This window comes from Hippopotamus amphibius, chromosome 12, assembly GCF_030028045.1.
Source record: "Hippopotamus amphibius kiboko isolate mHipAmp2 chromosome 12, mHipAmp2.hap2, whole genome shotgun sequence".
Classification (NCBI taxonomy): Eukaryota; Metazoa; Chordata; class Mammalia; order Artiodactyla; family Hippopotamidae; genus Hippopotamus; species Hippopotamus amphibius.
In genome coordinates this window covers 82,493,491-82,500,067 of record NC_080197.1, presented here as the reverse complement: position 1 = coordinate 82,500,067, position 6,577 = coordinate 82,493,491, and the positions used below count along the sequence as shown (strand labels likewise).

At 35.1% G+C, this 6,577-nt stretch overlaps 1 pseudogene; it reads left to right on the top strand.

The window, feature by feature from the left end:
• The first annotated feature begins 749 nt into the window (after positions 1–749).
• Positions 750–6,352, top strand: LOC130833209 (olfactory receptor 6C76-like; annotated as a pseudogene).
• The last annotated feature ends 225 nt before the right edge of the window (positions 6,353–6,577 follow it).

The window sequence follows — 6,577 nt, the reverse complement described above, 5'->3', positions numbered from 1 at the left end:
TTTCAGAACTATAATCTCAAGAAACATCAAATCTGCTTAATTTTGTTCAAGTCAAGTTTGTTATATAATTAGATAAGCTCAATACTGGAATAGGAGATTGTAAAAGAGAAGAGTGACGGAAGAAAAGAAGAGATGGAAAGGGGGACAAAAACATTACACACTGATTTATGAAAATAAAACATCAGAAAGAACTATAACAAAGACTGCTAGTTAGTTGAGTGGATGTGTCAAAAGACCAAACAACTGAAGAGGTATGGGCATTATTATACTGAATTACTTCCAGTATGTATCTTAAGCCTAAAGCTGGATTTCTGTTTTCAGCTGTCACGATCATTTGTATACCTTTGCTTCTCTATTTCCCTCACTGTCAGTTTCTAGAGGCAATAATATTTATGTGGTCATCAGTCAGGCTGAGTGTAAGTAATATAACATTTTCACCCTTACCTATTGAGAAAAATTTTTCACATGCATGTTCATCTCTTCATTTCCTTACCATCAATATAAACAAACCAGAATATAAAGATGACAGAAAATCCTCTTTTATTTCACCAGATTTGTACAATATATTTGCTTTTTTTTCCAAAGAAAAGTAACATCTTTCACTAGTTTATCTTCCACTAATCGTATCCAAAAAGTGCTCCTTTAGCAGTTACTAATATTTTGACATTGTTATCTTCATGTTTTACCAGTCCCTTTACATAATTTTTCTCAATATTTTTAGCAGAGCAGAAGCAGATCAAGAGGCAACAATGGAAAACCGTACAACAGTGACAGTGTTTATCTTAGTAGGATTGACAGAGGACCCAAATTTGAAGATCGTGCTGTTTGTCTTCCTGCTTCTCACCTACTTGTTGAGCATCTCGGGCAACTTGATTATCATTACCCTCACTTTGCTGGATTCTCATCTCAAGACCCCTATGTATTTCCTTCTTCGAAATTTTTCCTTTTTAGAAATTTCTTATACAACAGTCTGTATTCCCAAATTGCTTGTTAGCATGGCAACTGGTGACAAAACCATTTCTTATAACTGCTGTGCAGCTCAGTTATTTTTTGCCTTCCTTCTTGGTGCATCTGAATTTTATCTCCTGGCTGCCATGTCCTAGGATCGGTATGTTGCCATCTGTAAGCCCCTGCATTATACAGCCATCATGAGCAGCAAAATCTGCATCCAGCTGGTCCTTAGCTCTTGGGTGGCTGGCTTCCTCATCATTTTTCCAGGACTCCTTTTAGGCTTAAGCCTGGATTTCTGTAACTCCAATATCATTGATCATTTCTACTGTGACACGGCTCCTCTCCTGCAAATCTCCTGCACAGATACACATTTGTTGGAAATGATGAGTTTCATCTTAGCTTTGGTGACTCTCCTGGTCACTTTGGTACTAGTGATTCTATCGTACACATATATTGCCCTGACAATTTTAAGACTTCCTTCTGCCAACCAGAGAAAAAAGGCTTTTTCCACTTGTTCTTCTCACATGATTGTCATCTCCCTCTCATATGGCAGCTGCATCTTTATGTACATGAAACCCTCAGTCAAACAGAGGATTTCCTTAATGAAGGGAGTTGCAGTTCTCAATACCTCTGTTGCTCCACTTTTGAACCCCTTTATTTATACTCTACGGAACCAGCAGGTGAAGCAAGCATTTAAAAACTTGATACAAAGTTTTAAAGTCTTTATTCAGGTAAAATCATGATGAGATTTATAAGCGAAATTAATAATTAAGGAAAATGGCAAAGAAGTAAATACTTGGATTGGGTCCCAATTTCCCTATTGCAGTATCTCATATTTGTCCTTTGCCTTCTTTCTGAAGTGTCGTGGTGTTTATATTAGCTGTTTTTTCTCAATCATATTTTCCCTTTCAAAATATCAAAACTTTGTTTTTGTGTTCCTTTATAAACATTCTCAAATTTGACCTCTTCCACTCTTCTACTTTCATTTAAGTGTAGCGAATATTTGAAAGGTTATTTTAATCAACTTTATGTGTTATTTCATGGAGACTGTAAAGCATTTCTATAATATTCAGTAAATTTGGTTCTCATTTGATTTGGTATAAAAACTTAATAAGTTCAAAACAATGATATGATATGGTTTCTCTGGGATTTTGTTTATTCCTGGCTTTATGTCGATCTACAAATTTTCTATTGTTTTTAAGTAAAGATATGAAAAGGGGCAAGTTAAGATTAAAATATCAATGTCATTTTTTGTCTTGATATTTAAAAAAATCACTCACACTATGCTAGTGTAATAAATGTACAATATATAATGTTTCTGTTACATTTTATTCTGTATAGTTAATATTGAATCATATGTGTGTACTAAATCTAGGTCCCTTTGATTAAGAATAAAATGCAGTTTAGAGAGATCACATTTGACACTTTACCAGCTATTCCCTATTCATCCTGGAACTAATGGGGCTCCTTAGGTTCCACATAATAACATATTTATGTAATTAATAATATAATATAACAAAAACAGTTTCTTTTGAGATGCTTTAAGGCTAATCTGAAAGTATAATATAACTATTGGGTGAAAAGAGTAATGTTAATCATTAATTCATTTATATTATTGCATTTATCTAGCATACACTACTAGGAAAATACCAACAAAATAGAGCACATGAGTCCCTCTCTTTAGAAGCAGTATTCAGTTGTAAATAAAAAATAGTCAACAGAAACCAGGAAATCAAATCAGTTTATTTAATTGTACCAAGCAATAAGAGTGTGATCACAAGTGGGTAAAGCTTAATAAAGAGGCTTCTGGTAAAATTGAAGTATATTTTAAAACCATTAAAAAAATCAGATGTGTATATGTAACTGCCGTTTTATAGGACATGCGGGACAGATGATCATGTTAAATAGCATCATAAGGATCCGGCCCCTCAGTGAAGACAATGGCATATTCTGTGTTAACCCAATTATTTCAACAAACCAAAAGCACAGACAAGAAGATGCTACAGGATATTAGTCTAGATTTTTTAAACAATTAAGAGACATATCCATCAAGTGAAACATGTAGACTTCAGATAGATGTTAATCTCATCAAACAGCAAAGTGGCATTTTTAAAGGGTTCGTAATTTTAAAATATGTAGTGTGTGATAATGTCATCGGAGTCATGGTTTTAAATTCCTTATCTATTACAGTGTGTATTTATAAATATACATGATAAATACTTTATAATAAGAATTAGCTGAGGAAAAGTTAGAGAGAAGGTGTATGACATGGTTAATGTTCCAATTTACATAATTGTTTTCAACTATCTCCTGATTTACTTGACACATTTGATTAACTTATCCATGTCCTTTTGTTACATTTTCAAAAGTAATAGCTATAAACTATAAACTGCCTTAGAGGACTGGGACGGGGAGGGTGGGGGGGAGTCGAGGGAGGGAGGGAATACAGGGATATGTGTATAAAAACAGATGATTGAACTTGGTGTACCCCCAAAAAAATTTTAAAAAAGTAAAAAAAAGAATGAAAGGGGGTGCATAGACTCCCTTATGTGATTCCTCTAAGAAAAAAAAAGACTCATTTTAGCAGATTAGCGAAAAAGAGAAAACTAAACATGCCTTAATTCTATGCATATTCTTACTCCTTTATGTAATGTTTACTGGAACTGGTACCATAAAATTCTAAACCCTGAGCACCCCAATTTCTACAGCTATTGCAGGTGATACTAAGGACAGTGACACAGGGATATTGGTCACAGACACTGTTTATTTAAGGATAAGACTTCCATTCCTAATCCCTAATAGCAGTCTCCTGTACAAAAGTAGGCTAGAAAATATCATTTAATATTATTTAGGTAATTAATAAGAACTACTGTTTCTATGCCTGTCATCATCCTAGGTACCTATATGTACTATCTGAATTTTTAAAATCAAAACAAACCAGAACAAACCGTCCTGTAACATAAATTATCCTTATTTTATCTTGTGGAAAAAATGAACTTCAACAAGTTGCAGTAAATTATCCAGGATCATATTGTTAGTAAGGGAGATAAAATTCAGATTCATTTGTTTGATTCCAAAGGCTATGTTCTATTCAGCACCAGCACTCCCCAGTCAGATTGGAATCCTTCCCTAGAATTGTAACCAAGACTTTTCTTGGAGAAAAAAGAACCTGTGTAAAAAAGCAACTAAAGACTAATTTTTTTCCTGAGCACATTTGACCAATTTTAATCCGCAAGCAATGGAAACTTCAAGTATAAAGTGTAATGCGGCTAACGGATTAAGCATTTTACAAGAAATTTATGCTGTCTCCTAGTGCCTGAACACAAAATGTTGCCATTTATGATTTGCTAAGTACAAAGCGTCTGTGTAAATAAATAAGCTTTTAGTTCAGAGCACTGAAGTCTTATACCCTAAGAATAAACACAAGGAATTCATCATTTCACAAAAAGCGTGAAAAACACATTTGAATAAACTCATTCCTTGTTTTGATCAAGGTTGTCTGCCTCTGCCTATGTGCCACAACACATTAAGTTGTATTTGTAGGAATAACTCATCATCCAGAGCCTTTAACACTTGCATACAGTTTTGAGTATAGAGAAAAAAATTTACATGCGTAACAGAGGAGCTTCAAATGACCCAAAGTAATGAAAATAACAGAAATAGAAACAGACTCAAGAGAGCTACATATAGTTAACACATAATGTTTAAATAATTAGATAATATTGATACCAAGAATCAGCCTCTGTACACCAGCACCAAATTGCAACTCAGAGACAGAGTTTGGGTAAAGTAGAAAAGAATAGCTTTATTGCTTTCCCAGGCAAAGGGGGCCACAACAGGATAATGCCCTCAAAACTGTGTGTCCCAACACTGGGGGATCTGTAAGGAGTCTTACAGTCAAGGGACTTGTTTGCTGATAGGGTTCATGGTACTTGCAGGGCCCACATTCCTTCAATCTAGAGGTCATTTGGGGTCAGGTGGTCTCATGGTGGGCTTCTGTGGGTCTCAAGGTTATGGAACTGAGACTGTCTCTCTGGAATGAAGAATGCTTCATCAAATAGCTAACATCTTCCATTTGGTGGGGGTTTAATTCTGCAGAAGAGCTCAAAGGAGGAACCAGGACACTGCACCATGCTCCTCCCTTGTCTCCACCTCCCCTCCCTTCCCTGAATAACAACTGTTTGAACCTGCCATTTGGAGATCAGGGAAGGTCATGGAGGCTGAATGAAGCCTATTCCATAAAAACAAGAAATGGGGCACAAAGAAAGGCTTTTGGGCCCAGGGGCCCCACAGGGTTCTGCTCAGTTTCAATATACTCATTAAGGAGCTAAGAAACGAAAAATAATTGGTATTTGGATAATAATTGACAAATATGAGAGCTGTTTAAAGAAAAAATAATTTATTGTAATCTAGGTAAACATTAGGCTTGGTGTGTTGAAACTCTTCCATAAAATCATTGTGTTTCTATACTGGTGTGACCTACAATGGTGTCAGGATCCTGGACGTGTTCTATCCTGTTTATTCACCGTTCCTACTGTCATCACTCATACTCGTGGCTGCAAATGACTGGCCATCACATCTGCTTTTCAGTAGAGAGAGGGAGTAAAGAGGAGGACAGGGAGTAAAGAGGAGGACGGGGAGTAACCACTTTCATCAGAAGATAAGCCATTGAAATTGAATAAGGTATCTTCATTTACATCTTTTGGATAGACTTTAGTCACATGGCCACAGTAAGTTGCAAGGAAGGCTAGCTATATGCATAGATAATATTCATTAAATATAGAAAAAGTAGAGAATGCTTAGTTATGAAAGATCATTTTGAGACCCAATAGAAAATATCAGAAAAACTATTTGGAGAAAAGACAGCTTTCAGAAAAGAAACTGAGGTCATATAGGACATGAAGTGGCATATACATCTGGAGAATTAACACTGGTGCATTTCGCCTGAGGTACACTTTTTTCTCTGACAGGCTAAGTTCTCCATCTTATATAGTCACTTTTAATTACCAATTAAAATAATATTTTCTTTTCTGTTTCCAAATCCTTATCTATATATTTGGGATTTCAAAATGTGTGTGTGGGAGAGCAAACATATACTAGGGAAATCAACGCTGAATTTTCTGGAGACATCCTTAATGCAGTTTTGTTTTGTTTATTTTTTTGAGATGTATAATTTTATCTTTAAAAATAATTAGTGTCTGGAGAAAACTCGTGTGTAACATATAAATTTTTGATCCTTTGGGAATTGTTTCTGTGAATCTCATCACCTCCTGAGATTTCATCATAATCTTTAGATATTTTCCATCAAGGCACAGAAAACATAAATACTCCATGGGATCAAGTGTTGAGTAACTTTGTATGGCTTAGTGGGTAAAACTTAGAAATGTATTCAAAATACTAATAAGCAAATTGCTGTAATGGGAAAAGTTAATACATGTATCAAGAAATCTGAAAAAAAGCTCCAATTACAAAGCACTTACATCTATAAAGTTGCCGTAAATAGTTAAGAAAAAACAAGCATAGATTGAGGGGTGGAGTGAGATCCACTCAGAGACAAATGGAATATCAGTCTGCTCTGACCAGCATGATGATAAAAGAGTAAAATGCTGAAACAGAGATGATTCTT